We start from the raw sequence: 22,552 nt of genomic DNA, 5'->3' as shown, positions 1-22,552 counted from the left end.
AATAGCCTTGGTAGCCCTCAGTATACGCCACTGGCTATACTCCTGATTCGAATCCACTATCTCCAGAAAGCAAGCTCACAGGAACGGCTCCCTAAACATGCGGCCAACTTGTTCGGTCTAATGGACGTTTCAAACAATAACATTCTAACTGTCCGTTAAAGGAAGTGTGTCCTGTGCCTCTTGCTCCTACTTACCGTATCTCCGCTGGATGGCAGAAGCAAAATATAAACATCATAATTATTTTAAAATTGGCGATAATGTCGATACAAACAAGGAAATATTTAAGCTAGTTATCTTCACGTTGTGTCCACCTAAAATAGTTTACGTGGGACCGCCGCCATGGGCGCCCATAGGATAGTTTGTAGGGGGAGGGGGAGGCTAGATCTGGCGGTATGTGGTATTTTTAATATTTTGGAAGATGAATGGCAACTTGTATTCCACGGTAGAGTACCACACGCGTTATCCGCTACCACTTCTTCATAATACCGATCTTAAAATCATTTTCTTGAAAGAAAAATACCTGACTATATTAGATTTATTCCTTTCCGTGAGAGCTAGGGGGGGGGGGGGGCGGCGTCCCCACTTTGCCCCCGAGTATGGGCGCGCATGATCGCCGCAGATTCGAAGGATTCTTTGGAGATCGTGTTTTTATTATTTAACATGTTTTATTGAGACTATAGAGTCATATTACCCTCAAACCACCAAACGGCACCAACCATTGTCCCCTAATGAACTTCCGGGAGTTCGCGTAAACAAGTTCCTGTATCTTGCTACCCGTTTCATTACAGCCGATGCGCCTGCGGCCGGCTGTTGTTTTGTATCCAAATAAACCTCGCTCCACCGCACGAGTAACAAAGATACAATGGCAACATTGCAATCTTCAAGGACATTTTTGCAGATGGTGGAGGAAACAGCGACAGAGACTTCAAAGTGGCAAGCAACTGCAAGATATTGTAACTACACCTGTTCTCCGGCTATTAGTTCCTATACTTCACAATTGTGGTATTTTGGCAATTGGTTTGACGTTTAGAATTCCATTTAATTTTCTTAATATTTTTAAAATATGCTTGATATGACAGAATCAACTTTATCAAAACTGATGTGAATAGTTTGAGTTTGATGCTTAATTATGATGATGTTGGTAGCTCTTAGTATTCTAGCATTGCATCAGACGTCATATCCTATGCATTTCTCTGGCGCAGTACCTCTGAAAATCTCTGTCGTCTGCAGATTGGCTGATAAAAAGGCACGGCTGCTTTGATTGGTTGTATACTTCGCCTTACCTCGCTCAAGAACTGTGGATTACTGTGCGTGTGCATTAATCAAATAATATAGTTAGGTACTCAAAAACTGTGCAGGTTTACAAGGTACGGTACAGTTATATTTTCCCATATATATTAAACGTGGTTGCACAAGAAAAAGCGTTGCTTCCCAGGGGATTCCCTATACTTTGTCCTCAGTGCTCCCTTACCTTCCACCAATACGTAATTATTCTCTACCGGACCTCTCTTTGTACCGGACACCCGCAGAAGAGTGGACTGAGTGTTTATTTGGTGATTATAATACTAAATGTATATTATTCTCAGCAATTATTTTGTTACAGTGCCTAGGTACCGTAGATCTACTTCCATTCAATTCAGTGTAGTGTTTACACGGTACCGGTAGTTAAAAGAGTTACCGGTAGTTTATTTATTACGGTACCCGGTACTACCTAAATGTCATTGGTGAAAAGAGAGTGCACATTTAAATAGTTGTTGGCAAATCTATAGGAACGCGAAGTATTGTGAATTATTTTGAACCCAATGTCGATTTGAACTGTTACATGTTGGACTAATTCTTTTTTTTTTTTTGCGTCGCACTGACACAGATAGGTCTTATGGCGACGATGGGACAGGAAAGGGCTAGGAGTGGGAAGGAAGCGGCCGTGGCCTTAATTAAGGTGCAGCCCCAGCATTTTCCTGATGTGAAAATGGGAAACCACGGAAAACCATCTTCAGGGCTGCCGACAGTGGGGTTCGAACCTACTATCTCCCGAATACTGGATACTGGCCGCACTTAAGCGACTGCAGCTATCGAGCTCGGTGGACTAATTCTCTGGAGCGTAAATATTGTTGGAGAGTATAGCGGGGGCCAAAATTTTGTACATAGGATGCTATTTGTATTGACCTTATGCTTTGAACCTGTCGAGAAGAGTTAACACCTTGCATTTATGTCAACTAATCCTTATACCGTTCATCCGATATCAACAATTCTGTTTACATGAATTTTCAGTATAACGAAAAACAGTCTTCTCAAATATCGTTTCAGTTGTAAGAATATCCGTGACAAAGAAGTTGTGCAATAATCATGTCTACAATAGGATTTCGGGGATTTATTCATGACATATTAAGATTGTTGACATAGAGTCTATTCTGAATTATTTTGTGCTATTATTACAACAAATTCTCTTGAATCCGATTACCACAAATAATATATTATTTTCGGGAAGAACAAGAAACGACACGTGGTCGCATGAGGTCAGTTTGCAGAACTGCTTGTTCATGATCGCATATCCGTAAAACACATTTCTTCGCAAGACTTTTGAGGATTATTCAACGCCTTATGTTCTCTTAACAAGATGCCTTTCGATACTTTAAAATTGTGATGATATGTTCCAGTTGATCCAAGACAAAAAGAAGGGGAAAAATCAGTGGAGGGAATTGACCAATAGGATTTGTGTATTCCTCTCATGCACGAAGTAAACAAATATGGCATCCGAAACAAGCGAAGTGTATCCTGCAAATATTATTGTGCGAATAAGCCCGAGTTTATGCTTGAATAGCTCGTCGATTAATCATGATATAACTCAGAAGATGTTTTCTGCCCAGAAAATGGCGAACAGATATGTCAAGTAAGTATCAATGCTTATATTTTTCAATTACTGCATGGTCTATAACCTGTAAATAAGACCAGTTCGTAATTATTGTTTTATTTGGAGGCTGTTGCTACTATAAATTTTATTTTCAGCTATATTGAATGTTATTCGTTATTATTATTTTATTTTTAGGCTATTGCTGTTCTAAATTTTATTTTCAGCTGTATTGGATGTTATTTTATGAATTATACTGCTGTAATAATGAAGGATTATCGTAATTGTGGGTGCATGATATATTTCACGTTATTTAATGCACATCGGACAGTGTGGTATAACATTGTGCAGAAAACTGAAGTAGCCTAGTTTACAGATTTATATTCGAAAGTACCGCTTTTAATTTAATCATTAAAATGCATTATTTATGTTAGGCCTGCATGAGTTGTTTCAGTGTATTGTTTTGGCTATCTACATTGCTTAGCATTCTAAGGAACTATGGGTTCAATTGCAGTTTTGATTGGATGCAACAGCAATTGATAATGCAAAATAAATGTGTGGATGGGGTACGATGCGCATTCGTATCCCTGAAATATCACTATAAAATTTGTCACAAATGGAACATAATAATTGCTTTTACACATATCAAGTGAAAAATCTGCGGCAAATTAAGAAATACCGTCGTTATTTGAGAAATATGAAAACATACTTAAGGCTTGTATACAGGACTGATTTATGTCGTACTCCGCTGCTGGTGCCGTCTTTTGTTACTTTCTTCAGGTCCAGGGCTAGCACCGGGGAATGGGAGTGCTATGTCTGTGGATTCTCATTATCTTTGTCCATTCGCTGCTGGTGCCATCTTTTGTTACTTTCTTCAGGTCCAGTGCTAGCACCGTGGAGTGGGAGTGCTATGTCTTTGGATTCTCATTATCTTTGTCCATATGACTAGAGCGGCTAGTTCAAACAGCAAATTGGAGGTCAGCAGAAAAATAGCATGATCCCTGGACCAATAAATATTTTTATTTTTGTTCGAACGAAAGTAGCTCGATCCCTGGACCAATAAATCACTAGTCCACAGAATTCTTCTTATGTACATTGGCCATACCATTTTGTCGCCTATTAAATATTGCATATCGCGATACAATTCAGGAAATGATGTCATTGACAACTGAAGCAATGAAACAAAAGCAAAGAACTTCAGTGAACACAGACATCACACACAAAATTGTTGAAAGTGTAAGACAAAAGACATACGTGTCACTGTGAGCTTAACACCAAATGTACCTGTAAAGTGGTAAAGTACATATACATAACATTCTCCAAAAATCAAATATTTCTTAATTTGCTGCAGATTTTTCACTTGATATGTGTAAAAGCAATTATTATGTTCTATTTGTGACAAATTTTATAGTGATATTTCAGGGATACGAATGCGCAATATACCCGTGTGGGTGTTGCTTCCGTACACAGTGTGCAGACTTAGGAATGATAAAATCATTTAAAAATGATGTGCAACGATACCTTAAGTAGCAGAAAGGAGAGATCCTTCCTTAATGCTCGCCAGAAACTCATCATCCGTCCCCTAGAAGTATTCTTACTTATATAGAAAAAGAGACTGTAAATCAGCTGAATGAGACCATGTGCTGGGTTATTAAAATTAAAAAATTATTTTATTTATAACCACCTATTCAATACGTTACAATACACTCATTGAATTATAATATAATCATGGTCTAATACTGGGACATGTTTCATTCGACATAGCGAACATCATCACCCATTAATGCAACAAAACTAGGGTCAGGGCCTTGAGCTTAAAATATACAGAATGTTATCATCGTATTAAAAAATTAACCATGTCGTAATGAAAAGTGATAATCAACAATCAATACAATAATAATAATGGCGTGTGGCCTCCGAAGAGGCTGAGTGCAGATCTTTCGAGATGACGCTGCATAGGCGACCTGCGCGTCTATGAGAATGGGCCCCTACCTGTGATGATATCTACAGAGCGTTCCAACCTTAAATTGCAGTACAGCGTAGATGGAGCGCGCTGTTGCGAAATCAACTCGTGAAGATCACGCTCGAGTGTGACTCAAAGAGGGCGTCACAGATCCTCACTTTTCGTTTGTAATTTTGTAATTTTAAGTTCATTCATTCATAAATTAATATTTGTAGGATGGTAAAATAAATACAACATACCTTAATCACTGGCGTTGCTCTCAGACATTGGACGTACACCTTCTATAATTTCTGCAAGGCCTGATGTTCCCGCTTTGGATGAACCGCGTTCAGGAGATGAACTTGAGGATGATCCGGATGATGAAGAAAGTCGTATTAAAAACTTTTCATTGTCGACATCGTCCTGTAATTCGTCTGCTTTCCACAAATCTCTTTCATTTTTCTTTACTTCGTTCACGTAATTTGCCCAATTGTCTTATGTTTCTATGGCATAAAAATGTTAGTTCAGCATTTGGAACAAAACCATGTTCATTACCTGTGTGAACTAAGGCAAATTATGGTCCTCGTCTTTTCGGTGACCTAAGTCCCGAACTCACCCCTTCAATGACAGCCTGCCGTGCACTTTTCACTGTCGTATCCTTCCATTCTTTTGTCACTGTCTGCCCAATATTTACCCACTATTCATCTGTGTAAATTATAGCTTTATTTTTTGCAGTCAAACGTTTTATCTCCCTGAGATATCTGTGCCTTCAATTAATAATTTCATCGGTTTCAATGAAAGCTGCTTTATTACCCCGTCTTAAATAACGGAAGCCTATATCATATAAGAAGCGATACAACATAGTTTTGGAAAATCGTGGCAAAGAATCTTCTCCATTTACCTGACTCAAAATCACGTTCAATGTCAGTGTTATGTTAGCAAACAAAAGAGAGTGAATCACCCGACACACTCCACTTCGCACAATTTAATCATATTTAATTTTCCTTGCATTTTTCTGCCGTCCTTCGCTTTTTTTTTTTTTGGTGGGAGTTCGCAAAGGACCATGTGTGTGTTCCTTACTTATAGCATAGATTGTTCTTTCGGAACAACCTGTAGCTTAAGCTGTTTCACTGACTGCACTGCTCATATTCATAGTCTTTAAACAATAATCCAGGACACTCATAATATTACGTTCTTTTCCCTTGAGTTTACCTACGGAACGTTTCTTTTTAATTTGACGATCCATTGTACATCCTTCTGCACTTTTTCTTTGAACTGAGAAATCCCCCCCACACACACACACACACACGAGCACGAACTGACAACACAGACTACACAAACACAATCCACTCCCACACACACACACACGAGCACGAACTGACAACACAGACTACACAAACACAATCCACTTGTCCTCAAGAACTATACATTTATCACTGATCGAGTCCGGCTCCATGGCTAAATGGTTAGCGTGCTGGCCTTTGGTCCAGAAGGCCCCAAGTTCGATTCCCGGCCGGGTCGGGGACTTTAACCTTCATTGGTTAATTCCAATGGCTCGGGGGCTGGGTGTGTGTGCCGTCTTCAGCATTAGAATTCATCAAAGGTAGGGCCTCATTCTTATAGTCGCGCAGGTCGCCTATAAGGCGTCAACTCGAAAGACCTGCACTCGGCCTCTTCGGAGGCCACATGCCATTAAATATTATATATATCACTGATCTTTATTTAATCAATCTTATAATACTAATTAAATGAACACCACTGCACATGGCTGTCAGTACATTTAAAAGCTCAGCCAGCAGAGTCACACGTGAAACGTAAACAAACGAGACATTCTCCCTGTCATAAAGTAAGAGATAACAAAATAAGGATTTGAGGTATGATTTAAAAATAACTTCCATATCCGAAGACCGTTTGCTTTGCTTTAACCACGTCATGATCCTTTTGCACTTTTTCTTCGAAATTAGATCCCCACGCACGAGCACAAACTCACGAACCACACAAACGAAATACACTTTCCCTCAAGAATTGTTCATATGTCACTGATATGTATTTAATCACTATTATACTTACTAGTGACGAAATGATCACTGCACTGCACATGACTGTCTGGAAATGTTAAAAGCTCATGTTTGGGAGATCACTACCGGTACTTCAGACAGACAGCCAGCCGAGTCATGCTCGAAACCAAAATTCAAGAAGATATTCTTCCTGTCACAAATTAAGCACTAAGCAAGATAAGAACTTCGGGATTGTTTTAAAAATAACTTCCATATCTGAAGACCATTTGCCTCGTTTTGACCCCCCATGCAAATTCAATAGGAAAGACGCTGGCCAGCGACTGACTTTTTCGTGCCTGCATATAAAATTCCCTGAACATGACTGAAAATAAACGCATATACTGCATTTTGTTATCATTTAAATTTTAAAATAAACTTATCTACATCAAGCTGAAATGTTTCTTTACCAGCAGTGAAAAAATTAGGAAAACAATGAATATAAAATAGGAGTTATGACATGATAAGTTCTATGCAGTTAAGATTTTGCATTTGGCAAAACTTTCCATTATATTACCATTTTCTCTCTAAATTATTTTTTTTACATTTATTTGTTAACGGCATCAAATGCGCCTTGAAATTCTGTACGTAACACGATATTCACCCATTTTAACCGATAACATTCTGATTTACGGATATTTGGCAAACCCACTGCATTAGAGTAGGACAGCGCTACCCACAAAACATGGGAGAAGGAAAGAGACAGAATTATCCCATTACTGCTGTACTGCAATTTAAGGTTGGAACGCTATATAATGCTGAAGATGACACACACACACACCCAGCCCCCGAGCCATTGGAATTCACCAATGAAGGTTAAAATCCCCGACCCGGCCGGGAATCGAACTTGGGGCCTTCTGGACCAAAGGCCAGCACGCTAACCATTTAGCCATGGAGCCGGACTCGATCAGTGATAAATGTATAGTTCTTGAGGACAAGTGGATTGTGTTATTTTTGTTATGTTGCTATATTTTTGTTTACTCTCTATTTTCATCATTAAAAATACAAATCTTACTTATTTACATTTAAATAGTGCTTTAAAAGAATACAATTACGTTATGTTCTACTTAACACACATCAAAAAACAGTGAAATGGGATGAACAAAGATTCACAGAATTCATAAAAGTAAACTGGTAAAAGGAGTATAGTGCAATGTACCATACGAGTAATTTACAACTATCAGTAAAAATATGTACAATACAAAGTTACAGCAATATAAATAAGGTATACAGTCCAATGGTAAGAGCAATGTTACAACAGATAGAAGGGTAACAGCAATTAGAGATTTACTGTTCACTGAAGACAATTTATTTCATTATATTCGTGAGCTGACTGTGTCCTTAGATAATAAAACGATCATCTTCATTTTCTTCATCTTCACCACCTGCTGTCCCCATACTGCAGGCTTGACAGGTGAAGACAGTGTGCTCCCGGCATATACACAGTGAGCAGGTAGCACACAAAGTCTTCGTCTTTCTGTTTCCTTTTCCACACCATCAGTCAATTTGTTTATCCTATCAACTTCTTCGGAATCCATTTTCACTCACAACACAAGTAAACCGTCAAACAGTTCGTGTATACAAATAGTTGCACGTCCAGGGTTAGAACCAAATTCAACAAACGGCGGTAGTCGCCCGCGGTCGAAAGCACCGCGCACTTACATAAACATCCACAGTGACAACAGAAGAGTAATTAGGGAGCGCTACCTGGCTATAAACACTAGAGGAAGGTTGCGGGATAGATATGGTGGATGGAGAAATCTGTCCTGTAACAATCGTAGACAGAGTAACAAAAGAAGAATGCGTACGGTCGAAAAGACCGCGGCACGACGTCCCGAGGGTTAAAAACAATTATGAGGCCGCTGAAACATGACAATGGATATTGTGATATAAATATGCATCAATGTGTCAAGTGTGAACAATAGTGTGAGGATGAATCTCCTTTGAATTCACAAATAAAGGTTAAAATTGAGTTCATTGACTTGTCACGAGTCCAAGTTGAACTAGTCAAAGGCGCATAACATTGATCAAACTAAATTTGATGTACAACTTGAACTCCAGCAGAAGCAAAATTCATAAGAGAGGTGCAATCTTGCTGTTAGAAAAATACCAGTGAAACTAGTCAATATATACACGCTAGCAAATAAAACTGGAAGTTTGTGTAAACTCATTAAAGAGTAGCGATGAAACTTGAATCCACGCTTCACACATTGACGTATATTTATGTCACAATATCCATTGTCATGTTTCAGCGGCCTCATAATTGTTTTTAATTCCACAGATTGCCACAGTTTATGTACTCCACGATGAATTTTTGCTTTTAACTTGCATATATGGTTACAACCTCAAGTCTAATTTTCTTATTGTATTGTATTGATTGTTGATTATCACTTTTCATTACGACATGGTTAATTTTTTAATTTGATGATAACATTCTGTATATTTTAAGCTCAGGGCTCTGATCTAGTTTTGTTGCATTAATGGCTGATGATGTTCGCTATGTCGAACGAAACATGTCCTAATATTAGACACTTCATGATTATATTATAATTCATTGAGTGTATTGTAATATATTGAATAGGTGGTTATAAATAAAATAATTTTATAATTTTAATATATCATCTTCAATACAGTTTTAATATGAAATTAATTACATGTAACATGCTGGATTCCTATTCGCCGGCCAAGCTTCGTATTGTCTCCAATAGAGATTGCATCGTGTGCAAGTACAGGGCTGCCGTATTTGCTAAAAGTAAGAGAACCACCAATTTCACTGTCACTTCTTGTAATTTTTGTCTAACATTCAGACCAATGGTTTTGTCACCTACCCTACCTATCCAGACCAATTGTTTTGTCACTAACCTAACATAAGCTATCCAGACCAATGGTGGTGTTACGCGGGGTACTAGAGGCGTAAGGGCCGCTTCGTGGCTCTAACCTGGGGTCTTACGCCGCCAGACTCCCTTTACTTACCCCCAGGCTGATGGTTTTGCCACTCCCTGGACCTAACCCATCCAGCTCAATGGTCTTGTCACTCCCCGGACCTAACCAATCCAGCCCAATGGTCTTGTCGCTAAGAATGCATATGTTGGCAAGCCTGCCGAGTGTTACGTGACGTAGTCGGAGTTGCACCATGTTGGATCTCTAACCTCGCTTTTGCACACCGGGTACAGAAGTTTTACCATTTTGGCTGTCCACATTGCTTAGCATTCTAAGGAACTATGGGTTCTGTTACAGTTATGATTGGGTGCAACAGCAGATGATAATGCAAAAATAAATGTGTAAGATCCAGTCTGCTCAGAATGTCCACATTTCTGAGCCAACTCTTGGGTGCAACAAGTTGCTGAAATTTTTTAACTGCTGTTTGAAGCAGAGGCATGAAGCCTGTAAAATAGTACTGCTCATGCGATTGTTCAGTTGTCTGTAAGTATTTCACCATATTATGGTATGATGTTGATGCTGCTATGTTCAGGGTAAAACTTCCGTAATCTTACGTGGTTCGTGAATTATAGGTTATAGACCCAACATGGCGGTGGCTCTCACGAACTCACAGGCTTGCCAATGATGGTATTGTGGAGAGATTCAATAACATGAAAGATGGGTTACAGCTATAAAATGTAGGGTCATTTGGGGAAATTCCATCCATAAGGTATTTATTATCCAACTTCATTTTCACCCTTACAGTGAAGGTATTTATTATCCAACTTCATTTTCACCCTTACAGTGTCTTAAAAAAAATAATGAAGAAGGCTTTTTTTACTGAATTGGTACACATTAAAAGGATAAAGAGGACAGTGGATGGAATTACCCCATGGCTTGAATTACTCCAGCTGACCCTAGATCTGGACAGGACCATTGGTCTGGGTAGGTTAGGATATGGTCTGGATGTTTTAGGTCTGGCTAGTGACAAGACCACTGGACTGGTGGCAAACAAAGGGGGCTTGAGAAGCAGCCAACAGGTCTCATAACATCCCATGGAGTCTTTCTACCACGAGACAAAAAGTATGGTTACGGATGCACGCTATGGCAATTTGAAACTGTGCGGTTTTCTTATTTTCTAAAACTAAGAAACAATGTTAGGTTTTGGTCCACCCAATCAATACACATCACTTTGCAAGTTAACTATTTAATTAAAGAAACATATTAAATTATTTAGGGACATGTTTTGTCCCTGTTTGAGACTTCTTCAGCCTTAAAATCATGTGGTAGATTATAAAAGTCAAAATCAGAAATTGGGAAAAATGGAAGGACCCAAATGCCTTTTTAAGGATTATTTGAGAAACGCAAAAGATATAAACTTATATACATTATTTACATAAAATAACCTCACTTCTTGCAAAAAAATTATTTTGTTGTCTTCAGTGTTAAGAAATGAAATATAACTTGAAATATGACAAGCCTGCCATAACGTCTCGTACGGAATCAATGCCCATTGTTGCTGTCCGTATTTAAAACCAAAGTTCCTTTTGAACTGTTGAGAAAACACTGGAGAACAAATATACACTTATTTAATTAGGTTTAACACTTCTTGCAAACAATCTTTCTGCAAAGTTAAATATGAACGACCTTACTTGAAAAATGTTGCAAGCATTGTTGCAATCTGGTAGATTCAGTGCGTTGGCTGGGGAGATCGAAATTCTGGCCTTGGAAAAGAATTGGTACTAAATCCATACCAGAAACATTCCTGGGGAATATTTCTAAGATTTAAGCCACAATATGGTGCTCATGCAGTGCTGGTCTTTGCCATACGACAGGCGGTCTCATAAGGCTTCAGATTTCTTCTACCAGAATGGCTCAGTTTGAAAGAAAATTATACAAGTTAATGCTTTTAAATGTAAATGCATTTCTCAAATAGTCCTTAAAAAGACATTTGTGTCCTTCCATTTTCTTCAATTTCTGATTTTGAGTTTTGTAATCTACCACATGATTTTAAGGCTGATGAAGTCTCAAATAGAGACGAAACATGTCCCTAAATAATTTAATTTTTTAAATTAAATAGTTCACTTGTAAAGTGATGTGTATTGATTGAGTGGACCAAAACCTAACAATGTTTCTTAGTTTTAACTGTATCAATACGGATCTATACGATGAAGTTTGTAACTTTCTTATTTTCACCAAAGGTGGCAGCCGTGCAGCAACACATGATCCAAGCTCTTTTGGAGACGGTAGAAAACTTGTCTTCATGACAGCTGACCCAGACTGGCCAACAGCAACATAGAAAATTATTGCAAATATTAGATGTACACAGTCTCCATTTTAATTTGTCTATGTAAGAAAAAAATACTTTTACGGCAGGTTGGTGGATCTTCTGCAAGTATCGAAGGAGGATGCTACTTCAGGTATTGTAAAACATTTCTGTTATGATTCCAACATCAGAAATGGTTATTGAATTACTTGCTTCATAACATTTCACACTACTATACTTTACTAAAGACTGGAAATATTAATTAAAGAATAATATAATTATTAACTGAAAAATTCAGCTTTAAACAACAAATAAATCACAGTGAAGTACAGTAGAACCTTGATGCTTCATTCCCGGAACTGTCGTTTTTCCTGTATCCATCATTCAATTTATTCGGTCCCAAAAATGTTCCATATAAACCAATGTTAAATTTCCTTGTATCTATCGTTCCTCGAACTATCGTTTTATCGCATCGATCGTCAAAAAATATTTGTCCTCGGCCAAAATTTTCCCGCATGGATCAATCATACGTAAAAATATACACGCAAAAGTTTTTTGAATTTAAAGAGACAGCTGAATACTCGTAGGATATAATAGCGGCAACCTGTTATGTGAGAATATGCGAGCGATTACGAGTTGCTAGTCTTGAGCAAGGATCTCACAGGCTGGAGTGCTGTGCGCAGGTTATTTATGCGCAGCCTCACTACTAGCCTCCTGGTGCCAATGCTTCTACTTGACCCACTAACCAGCCCCTAGAAGTAATATTTTTACAAGAATTAAAACAAAGGCACTGTAAAACTCAAAGTTGCCACCATTTTTGTGTTGCTATTGGCTGGCTAGGGCTGCTAGCTTTGTTGAAAATGAGAAAATCGCTCAGTTTAAAGTAGTTATGGCGTGCACCAGGTATGTTTTAATTAGTCACAGGGTTATTAATTGCATCATACCTTGTGATGTATGTGGGATGCTAGAGGCTTGTTGACCACTTTGTTGCCCCCTGCCCTGTTGTCTTGTTATAAGCTGGACCTATCCAAGCGAGACCAATAATCTTTCCACTAGCCTGGTCTTGAAACTAATTCCTAAGTTGGCAGCATCGCTTAGCCCGCTGTGACATCGTCTGAGGCGCGCCATGTTGAATTTCTAACCTCTGTAACATCGTCCGAGCCGCGCCGTCCAAGTACACAACTTAAACGATATTTTGTCACAGATACTTTCGTGACAGCGTATCTGATATATCGGTGACAGTGAAAATGAAATGGCGTATGGGTTTTAAAGTGCCGGAAGTGTCCGAGGGCATGTTCGACTCGCCAGGTGCAGGTTGTTTGATTTGACTCCCGTAGGCGACCCGCGCGTCATGACGAGGATGAAATGATGATGACCCAGCCCCTGTCCCAGCGAAATTAATGAATGACAGTTAAAATTCCAGACCCTGCCGGGAATCAAACCCGGGATACCTGTGAGCAAAGGCCAGCGCGCTAACCATTTAGCCATGGAGCCGGGCAGTGACAAGGTAACAGGCTGTGATTTATTGACCATCTCTACAGGTGGAATCTCTAACCTATCGTTCGCGAAGGGTCTACGGAATCTTTACCAAAATACAGGTTATCGCCATAATATCCACGTATATCATTAATTTGCAATAAGAGAAGTGATCTTGAAGGTTTTCCAATAACTGCAAGATGTAAGGAAAAGTGAAACTAAGCGGCGTAAAAGTCGCGCTTTTTATTTTCATCGCGTATATCATGATTGCAATATTTTGATACTGCTATGTATAGTATGTCCGGCTCCATAGCTAAATGGTTAGCGCATGTTGGCCTTTAGTTCGAGGGGTCACAATCGGTTTGGGGATTTTAACCTGGGGAGACGTCCCATTCTTCCAATGTTTTGGAGAGGCACAGCGGTGTTGGTCATGGCGTGGGGAGCCATTGGTTATGACTTCAGGTCACGGCTGGTAGTGATTGAGGGAACTGGGATGGCACAATGGTATGTCACGGGCATCTTGCATCCTCACGTTACCCCTCATGCGACAGTATTTTGGTGCCATTTTTTAACAGCATTGCTCGTCCACACACAACATGTGTGTCTATGAACTGTCTGCTTAATGTTGAGGTAGCCTACTCCCGTGGCTAGCAAGATCCCCAGATCTGTCCTCGATAGTACGTGTGTGGGACCAGCTCAGGCGTCATCTCCATCCCAGTGCCACTATATCATGGACCAGTTACAACAGATATGGGCCAGCTTGCCTCAGGAGAGGATACAATGGTTTTATGCCACCCTTCCCAACCGAATTGGTGCATGCATCCAGGCCAGACGGGGTGCAATGTCCTACTGATAAGTGGACTCTTACTGTAAAGTTCTTTGTAAATTTGACTCTATTTTGTAATCACTGAAATAACATCAATCGAAGCTCGATAACTGCAGTCACTTAAGTGCGGCCAGTATCCAGTATTCGGGAGATAGTGGGTTCGAACCCCACTGTCGGCAGCCCTGAAGATGGTTTTCCATGGTTTTCCATTTTTACACCAGGCAAATGCTGGGGCTGTACCTTAATTAAGGCCATGGCCGCTTCCTTCCAATTCCTACGCCTTTCCTATCCCATCGTCGCCATAAGACCTATCTGTGTCGGTGCAACGTAAAGCAAAAAAAAAAAATCACACTCTCTCAACATGGCTTTGCTGGCAGGACCTAGTGTTTATTACAGTGCACAATGTCTCCTTGTATGTGCTAGAGCAATTATGTTACTTTCGTTGATCTGTCTCTGTTTTACCCTTGGGTTTGACAATATTAATACGCCAGTATGCCATTCCTTCTGCAGCCAGTCCCTGCTGTGAACGGTGTAAAAATGTTGCTTGTAGGGTCGGTTGATTGTTGCATTTCAGTGGGCTTGGCAGACTGATATGTAATTGGTGGTCCTATCGATAAATATTACATAACTAAAGTTATATAGAATTAAATTTCTGATCATTTATGTCATACATTGTTACCATACCGGCTTTGATAACACAGATATTCATGAATTTGTATTTTTGTTGCCATGTCCATATCAACACTGAGTCACGAGAAAATGGGTTAACAGAATTTAATGAAAGTCGGCATATAGAGTTGGGGAATAAGAAACTACAGTCTGAGTTATAAACAATTTTATTCACCCTGTATGGTATTGTAGTTTAGGGGAAGGCGCTTAAAATTTAATTTTTAAACATCTATGTTATTTGTCCTGTCGAAAAGTACTACACAACAAAACAAAAGTGAATACAATTTCTGACCATTTATGTTTTATTCAATTTTACCGTACCGACTATGATGGGAGTGGTATTTCAGAGTCGGAAGAAAACTAAATGTGAAGGCCTACAAATGCACATAACATTGATCAACAATAACATTACATTGACCATTGTTTGTGGTGATGTTTTTTGTATCTTATTACTGCTGGTATGTAACTCACTGGTTCATTATAGTATTCCGCCGGGCTGAGTGGCTCAGACGGTTAAGGCACTGGCCTTCTAACCCCAACTTGGTAGGTTCGATCCTGGCTCAGTCCGGTGGTATTTGAAGGTGCTCAAACACGACAGCCCCGTGTCGGTAGATTTACTGGCACGTAAAAGAACTGCGGAACTAAATTCCGGCACCTCTGCGTCTCCGAAGAACTTAAAAAGTAGTTAGTGGGTTGTAAAGCAAATAACATCATTATTATTACATTATAGTGTTCCAGCTATTCGATCCCTACTCTGATGCGCTGTTTTGAATGAGCAGTGTGCACTCCTAAGGCAGAGGCTCACTTAGTAGTAGTAAGACATGGTCTAGAATTACAATTTAGGCATGTTCCAAATTATAGCATCAAAATTCACTAAATAACTCAAAATTCAACTCTGAAAAGAGCCGTTTCTGAAAAAGAGCTTCTTCCTCTTCACTTTTAAATTCTACATTCATTTTATTCCAAATTAGCAGTGAAGAGGGGGTTTTTCCTCAGGCTTGGAGGAAAAAATTACCTCCAAGTCAGATAGATTTTTCCGTCGCCAGTGTAGTGAATTGAGATTTTCCGACTCATCAGGAACTCCTAGAAAACAGATTAGTAAAAGGGCATAGTTTTTGCCCTGGGACTCTGCACTATTCGACTGCCTCCCCTCCAAAGAAAGGCTAAGATTGTTCACGGATCTGCGGCCTGGTCATTCCAGTTCTGGAACTTTGGACTGTTAGATCGGCAGCATAGTATTGTTCGTTAAAAGTGAGAAAGTGTGTGTTTTTTCCTTTGATCGAGTATTTCAAGTGAAATAATTTTTTTTTACTCGCGCCATTCCTACTGACCTCATTGTAATGACCCATGTTCATTTCAGTTGGGAAAACCACTAAGACGGTCTTTCTGAGGATGTAAAAAGGCAGGTGGAGAGTGAGTGTCTGCCATTATAATCCAGTTCCCCAACCTGATTGTGACTTATGGTAGGCAAGCAGGCCTATCATTACAATGAAAATTCCCTAATGCAGTCTTCGTATGAGAAAAGATATTTGGTGTTTTCTCCATCAGGTTTCCAGGGCTATGCAATTTAATACAGTCTTGCTCACAACGTGTACTCTACCTAGCCTACAATTCTGTATACAGTGTAGAATTCCGTAGCAAAGCATGGGTACATCAGCTAATATATGCTAAATTTTATCATATAGAAGTAGTCTGAAAATATATATTGTTTTCTCGGAAACGTTCATTTTTGAGTTGTGATGCGACACCAATTCACCAGCTAGTCATGATGGAATTGGTAAGCATCTACTTTCGGAATATTCCTGACTTGGTTGATTGAGTGATTCAAAGTTTCTCTAAAGTCACCCTTCTTGGCATTCCTCCTTCACTTCCTTGGCCATTTACTCATCATGATATCTACTAGACAATGAAGGATAATGCTGTGTCTGTATTATAGTTTAAAAAAAAGGTTAATATTATACTCCAGAGGCAGAAACACAAAAATGCTTTGTATCTAGGGCTAAATACAATCAGGGAAATTCCATTTACTCTTCATTTCTTTTGAAATAAATCTCCATTTATCAATATGTGTAACACCTGAAAATATTATACTTAGTGGTAGATGATGAAATTTGAAGTAAGTATTATTTATTCTTTTGTTGCAGAACAAAGAAGCAAGGACATCAAAGCCATTGAAAGAACCCCAGTCTTGTGTCACTTCATCTACACTGATCAGCCAGAACATTATGACCATCTACCTACTATTGATATAAACCCGTCCAGGCGATAGCCGCGCCTTCTGATGAGGAATGACTGCTAGTCTGACGCACACAGGGTGCATGTAGTATCAGCGAGCGTGCTGTCCGTGTGTAAAATAGGTAAAGCGCGCAATCGGAGTTTGACCGAGGCAGATTGTGATGGGCGGAATGAGCTTTTCGGAAACTGCACAACTTGTCGGGTGTTAGAGGAGTGCCGTAGTGATTGTCTTCAACAAGTGGCGAAACCAATGTGTAACCACGTCCAAACATCGAGGGATTGGGCGGCGACCCCTTGTTACAGTTATCGGACACCATGGGCTGGGCAGACTGGTAAAACAGGACAGGCGGCGAACTGTGGTGGAACTGACATAAGACTTTAATGCTGGGCAGAGTACAAGTGTGTCTGAACGCACAGTGCACCGAACACTCCTGAGGATGGACCTCCGCAGCCGACGACCCATGCATGTGCCAATGTTAACCCCAAGACATCGGCATTACGACTGCAATGGGCCTGTGACCATCGTCACTGGATGTTGGTGCAGTGGTAGAGCGTTGAATGGTCTGATGAATCCCGATACCTTCTTCATCATGCCGAAGGGAGGGTGCGAATCCGTCGTCTTCCAGGGGAACAACTCCTTGACATCTGTACTGCGGGACGGAGACAAGCTAGCAGCGGCTCAGTTATGCTCTTGGGGAACATTCACGTGAGCATCCATGGGTCCAGTGGAGCTTGTGCAAGGCACCATGATGGCCGAGAAGTATCGTACACTGGTTGCAGACCACGTATACCCCTTAATGACGATCATGTTTCCCAATGGCAGTGGTATTTTCAACAGGGTAATGCACTATGTCACAAGGCCATGAGTGTTTAAAGGAACACGGTAGCCAGTTGCAATTGATGTGCTGGCTCCTCAACTCGCCAGAACTTAACCCGATTGACCACATTTGAGATGTGATTGAACATGGCGTCAAGAGCTCATCACCCCCCTCCCTGGAATTTACGGGAATTAGGTGACGTGTGCAGATGTGGTGCCAACTCCCTCCAGCGACCTACCAAGGCCTCATTGCTTCCATGCCAAGAATCGTCACCGCTGTTATCCATGCCAAAGGTGGACATACCGGCTATTAGGTAGGTGGTCATAATATTCTGGCTGATCAGTGTATATGTGTAATACCTGAACTATCCTACAGCTTCGCCTCACCACTACCACCTTGGAAACATTCCGAAGTCTACTGGAGAGTGGCAAGACTGTCTTCCTGAGTAAAAAGATGAAATGGATATCTTGGAAAATTTCTTGGCTGAAAATCTGCGGGGGGGGGGGGAGAGAAATGTACAAGGGTGCAGACATTGTTTGAGTTTGGTTGGCAATCTGATTATTATTTCATATTGAAAATGGATTGTTATTTACTTGTGTAAATAAATATTTTTCAATTCCCATCAGAACATCATTATTTCTTAATACCCACAACAGATGAAGAAACTTATACAAGCATATTATGTTACAGGTGGATGTGTAGATTGTGTAAACTCCAAATATGTTCAAATTTATTTTCTTCCTTTTCTTCTTCTCTCAACCCAGAGGTTGGTGGTCTTTCAAATTTCCTCTATAGAACCAAATTTTTCACTTCACTCTTATTCTCTTCCTGCCATGATCTTGTCTATGAATTCCTGCCTTGCTCTACCTCTCACATTACATCCTTCCATTTTTCCCTCCAGCAATGTCGTGAACCATCTTGAATGTTGCGGTAGTGACCAACCGTACTATTCTTCTTTTTGCAATTGTTTTCAGCAGATTCCTCCTCTCCTTTACTCAACCTAACACACCTTGTTATGATATTGATGTTGATTCTCATGGGGAACTTGAATATTTGTCCTGAATGAGTAAATTTATAACACCAATAACGGACCATTTATATTGGTACTTCCTCGTTAGTCACTCTCTGCCCAAGGTACCTTCAACTCCCTCCTCCAGCACCAAATCTCGAAAGCATCAAGTTTTTTTTTTTTTTTTTCCCTTTCTGTTATTCATAAAGTTCAAGAGAGGCGTAAATGGCTAAGCTGCAAACAAAACTTCTGAAGAATCGTTTTCTGGTTTTGAGTTAAAAATTTATTTATGCATACCTGCCAACCTTTCTGATTTACCCAGAAAATTTCTGTTTTTTAACTCTTTTTCCGATTTATTTTTACTTCCTATTTTTGACCAATATAATCTCCTGTATGGTCAATACTCTTCCCCTAGGATAAATTCTTGTGTAATTTACGCAACCTTGTTTTCAAGCGTATTTATTTGGTGACTGTATCGTGTATCCCGCCCACTACTCCAGGTTGTGTGCTTTACAGCTGAGAATTCCAGACGGCAATTCTTCTACAAGCGAGAGAGTTTAGCGCGTGCTAGCGACTCCGTTAATCGGGACGAAAGAATGAGTTTGTTATTGCGTGGTTCGCGCACTGTTAAAATCGTTTCATCGGAGTTGTAGGCCATGTGTCTTTTCTTGCGGTTCTATGCTTTTCCCCCTGTCGCAGTCGTAAGTTAATAATGTATGTGACATATTGATCTGTTTTGCATGTGGTTGTTTAGCGTATTTCAAGTGCAATTTTAAGTCTTCTTTCGATTTTCAGATTTATTTTTACTTCTTCCTATTTTTGACCAATATAACCTCCTGTACGGTCAATACTCTTCTCCTAGGATAAATTCTTATGTATATTCATAATTTTAATGATTTGAATCTATTTCAAAGAATTGTGTCGGTGACAGTTTCTAGTATTTTCTCTTCACGTATCGGCCACAAAACATAATAAATGTTATCTCCAAGTGTTCAGAGATAGCTATAAAATTGAATTTACGTTCATTTTAAAGTCTAGTAAAGGAAACTATTATGCATTTTGTTCCGTGTTTGTCACATTTCTTATGTTTTCTTAGTTTAAGATTTTAAATTGAATGGGCAATTTGCCTTGTGACTTTAGATATGTATGTCTTTTATCTCTTAATTTTTCACTGAGACTGTGGCACAATATACAGCACATGATAAAATCCAAAAATTTAAAAAATCTTCCTATATTTGGTTTCTAAAAGTTGGCAGGTATGTTTATGTTAACAGACTTCTCTTCTTGAAAAATAGCTTGTTGGCTTGGGCTATTCTGCACCTTACGTCAATTGTACTTTTGTTGTATGATCGGAAACCACAGAAAACCATCTTCAGGGCTCGAATGTAAGCTGATAGCTATGCTACCCAAATCACGTGCCACTTGTTCTGTGAAAATAAAATTAAAAGTGAAATTCATCAGAACAGTGAACCAAAAGACCAGGAAAGACAAGATTAGAAATGAAGCAAACAGGAAGGAGGTTGACATCAAAATACTTCTTCCTAGAGCTTTTTAGAAAACGCAGGCTACAATGGTTTGAACATATTATGAGGATGGACAGAACGAGAACAGCAAGGAATTACTTTGACAGAGAAGTGAAAGGGGAGTGGCCAAGGAATCTATGGATAGACGCAGTGAAATCGGAATTTCATGTGGGAGGACATAGAAGAACAGAAACTATACTTTGACATAAGAAGTGACGAGCGCTTGTACACTACACCTGGAAAACTGGGGCTGGATGATGACTAATCTTACTTTGCTTCTTGACCAAGATATCTCTGTGCACTGTAGGATGAGCTCTGCTAAAATGTATGCTTACTCACCTATCAGAGCAATATTATTTTGATCATGTACAAAATAGCAATAAGTATATGCATATGCGCCCTTACTGCGTCCAGGAACGGTGTAACAAAATTCTCCGACCGCTCAATTGATCTCGGTAAATTTCCTTGTTGAGCTCCGCTTAAATGTGAGTTCCGAAGAGAGGTGTGACTGCATATAATTCGAACTCAATGTATTGGATGAACGTCTCCATCCCCTCGCACCTAACTCAATACTTAAAATAACATAAATCGCACTATCTCTACTTTACATTACACTATTCTACTGTATCAAACTAAAAATTAATACGTCACACATGTTCATTCTTAACTGACTAGGTTATTACCATGATATTATGCATAGGAAAGAGAAAACTAAATTAAGTCTGTTCTATATCTAGGAAATAAAATAAAGATCATCCATTGATTTTATGTAAAACTGCACTCATTAATAACGTTCATTTTCAGTCCTGACATGAGCTAACTTTATATTCTCGATCATCACTCGATGTCTGAAATCATCATTTAAAACATTACATGTTCAAAAAATAATTAAATTAAAAATCAATAACATCACTGTTGAATATAACATACTGTATATTTTCCGTCTTTGAGTTTCAAACTTTGAATCAGATCCACTAAATTGTTTATTTGTCATTGCTCTTTCTCTTAACCCGTTGGGTGGGCGATGCAGCGAGATCCGCAGCTACAAGTCGCTTGCTCGGTGGGGAACGCGGATATATCCGCCGATTAAAATTATATTTTTTTCTCAGTTGCCTGCCTGCAAAGGTTTATTTTCATTTCAGCAGCGTATTCCGGATGAGTCTGCCCTCCGATGTGAATTTTTTCAACTATGTTCTCCCAATACCAATGTGTCATCCACGAGTTGCAACATAAAGAACGCAAGTGACGTCCGGGCAAGAATGACCTAAGGCCTAATAGCTCCGCACTGAAGCTTTAGCTCATCGCCTAATCGTCCCTTCGATGTAATAATATTGCTGTTGAAGGGATTTCTAGAGATTATGACACTGAAAAGACCTCTCTGATGACATTTTAGAACTGTGACCTGATTTACTATCCCCTTCCTTCACGACTGGAGGGTGTGTTTATCACGAGTTACACGACATTTTATTATCGTACGCATCCGTAATATTTTATGATTTCCGTCCAAACTGCTGAGACCAGGGTTCTAGTCGATCCTTTTTCTTACATTTTTTCCGCTAAAATATCTATAACGAATTACCCCCCCACACACACACACACTGTTAAAGTAAGATGATTTACGGGTCATGATAAACAAAATGTTGGAATTTAGTGGGGAGAATTGTGATATTAGTGAAGTAAGTTCTGCCGAAGGGGAATTCGTAAGTGACAGGAAATTACCTGGGATAAGTACTGCAGGCTCGAATATACAGGGTTTGGGCGTAGCTGATGCGAATGTTCAGCAGTCGCAAAAGAGACAACACATGTTCGATTCCAGTTCAAGTAGCGATCATGACAGTAACAGTTCTGACAATAATACTGATTACAATCCAACCTTGCAAGTTCTTCATCAACTTATACTGAAAATGGACAAAAAATTCCCGCTTTGATCCAAATTTCCATCGTGATGTAAAGAGTGTTTTTAGGGA

The 22,552-nt window shown here is 39.5% G+C and overlaps 1 protein-coding gene and 1 long non-coding RNA gene across 2 annotated transcripts in view; both read left to right on the top strand.

Moving 5' to 3' along the window:
• The first annotated feature begins 828 nt into the window (after positions 1-828).
• The window catches only part of LOC136874178 (uncharacterized), a 121,194-nt gene continuing 99,470 nt past the window's right edge, over positions 829-22,552 (top strand). Inside the window, exon 1 of the mRNA XM_067147762.2 lies at positions 829-953. The gene's annotated coding sequence lies outside the window, so the exon portion shown is untranslated. The remainder of the gene's footprint in view (positions 954-22,552) is intronic.
• LOC136874179 (uncharacterized) lies at positions 2,425-17,346 on the top strand. Its single transcript, XR_010860241.2, has 3 exons — positions 2,425-2,890; positions 10,082-10,267; positions 17,145-17,346. It is a non-coding gene; the product is annotated as an uncharacterized lncRNA (long non-coding RNA).

This window comes from Anabrus simplex, chromosome 5, assembly GCF_040414725.1.
Source record: "Anabrus simplex isolate iqAnaSimp1 chromosome 5, ASM4041472v1, whole genome shotgun sequence".
NCBI classification, from domain to species: Eukaryota; Metazoa; Arthropoda; class Insecta; order Orthoptera; family Tettigoniidae; genus Anabrus; species Anabrus simplex.
This window is presented reverse-complemented; position numbering and strand designations above follow the sequence as displayed.